The 1763-nt window shown below is 51.5% G+C and overlaps 1 protein-coding gene across 1 annotated transcript in view; it reads right to left on the bottom strand.

The window, feature by feature from the left end:
* Positions 1-1051: 1051 nt before the first annotated feature.
* The window catches only part of LOC100745178 (T-box protein H15), a 16894-nt gene continuing 16182 nt past the window's right edge, over positions 1052-1763 (bottom strand). Inside the window, 1 exon segment of the mRNA XM_033321995.1 lies at positions 1052-1752. The gene's annotated coding sequence lies outside the window, so the exon portion shown is untranslated.

Genomic DNA, 1763 nt, shown 5'->3' with positions numbered 1-1763 from the left:
TCTCTCTCTCTTTTTCTCGATTCTGTCCTCTTTCGCCTCGCTTTCCTCGTTTCCACGAGAATAATCGACGATTCAACGCGTTCGCTGATCTCGAACGTTCGTCTCGAACCGTACGAGCAGACTGTTGTTAAAAGCGTGCGCGACTAGCGTTAAGGAATGAAGAGTAAAAGGAAAAAGGGCGAGTTCGAGATACGATACGGTCGAAGGATACGATAGGATAGGAAAAACTCGGTGAAGAAGGTTCGGCGGTGTTTCTTGTCCCGGACAAGCAAAGTAGTCTCTCTCTCTATGGCTGGGGAAGAGGGTGAGCGTCCGAGCAGAGCCGTTAATGTTTTGTGTATTCAAATAAAGAGCGTCGATGCGCGCATTCGCACGCAACCGGCCTCGACCTGTGTCGGCCAGAGTCGAGCCGACTCGTTCAACGGTTAATGGCTTTATAATGCCTTCGTTTCGCATTAAAACGCCACAACGGTGCTCGCCTCCGATTCGCGGCGATATGTATGCCGCCTCCTCTTGCCAGAAAGATTTCTCGCCCGGACGCCTTTCTTTTCCGCACCTCCCGAACAGGCAGATCGACCGACGATAATCTCTCGTGCTAGTCGAGTCGTTTTCTTCGGCGATCCCGTGGATTCAAATTTCCAAGGCGCGTCGTCGAGAGGTTCGAGGGACAAATCCGGCGCTTTGTCCGGCCATCCTACGATCCCCGGTACTCGGTTAACCGAGGGAATTGAAATCGCCTATCCTGCGGAATCCGTCGGATTCCCTCTCGATGTCCGCGCGTGCCGCCAGTATCCCGACGATCTGGCGACCGTCTCTCGACGAACCAGGAAACCAGCTTCGTTCGAGGAAAAATTCCGTTTTCATCGGAAGGGAGGAGTTGAACGGTACAACTCGTGTGTCATTACCGAGGCGACGGATCGATACTTCGGTAGACGCGGTGCTGCGTGGCAATTCGTCGTTGCCACGCTTTGGAGCGAAGAAACCGGGTCCGGATGGAGATAGGAGCGGAACGAATAAGTAGCTGCTGGTTGGTAGTTGGTAGTTGCTGCTGTAGGCTTGGTACAAGAGTTTATTAGGGTTTATTTACAAGGGAACAGCTTGCACAGCGATATTTTATGCATCTTCACAACACAAGCATCAACGATATAACGCTCTATGCTAACGCTAATCGCCGATACCGGCGACAATGAATCGTCGCTTAAGCTATTTTGCGTGGAAAAGACGCAGAGCGCGTTCTCTTCGGACACGAACGCGCAACGTTCCGCTCTGCGTTTCTCCACGTCGAGTACGGAGTTGGAACATAAATAACGATAACGATAACGATAAGTCGTGATACGAAATATACAACTTATGTTACACGAACGAAGTCGATATTACCTAGGTCTCGTGAATTCGTACGTATATATGTATAGCTATATACAGTAAAGGTCGTCATACGATTGATCGCTTAAGAATGCACGTACGTGCGGCCAGGGGATCCAACAACGACCGTACCGTATATACAGTGCTTCGTCTTCGTCTTCGTTTTCGTCTACGTCTTCGTCTTCTTCTTCTTCCTCTTCTTTTTCTTCCGCTTCTTCCCGTTACGTTGCTCCGATCGAAAACGCGAATTCTGCGACGACGTGGTTGTTGCCAGTGACGATTCCCGGTGAGGATCAGACACACGGAAAGAACGACGAGAAGCGTAGCAGCGGGTCTCGTGCGGGGAGAAGTCGAGTGGTCCCGAGGTCGTGGAAGAGTGCGCGCGCGCGCGCGGTACGGCG

Source organism: Bombus impatiens, unplaced genomic scaffold (genome assembly GCF_000188095.3).
Source record: "Bombus impatiens unplaced genomic scaffold, BIMP_2.2 scf_0548, whole genome shotgun sequence".
In the NCBI taxonomy this organism is placed as follows: Eukaryota; Metazoa; Arthropoda; class Insecta; order Hymenoptera; family Apidae; genus Bombus; species Bombus impatiens.
Note: the sequence above shows the minus strand (reverse complement) of the source record. Positions and strands in the feature narration are given on the sequence as shown.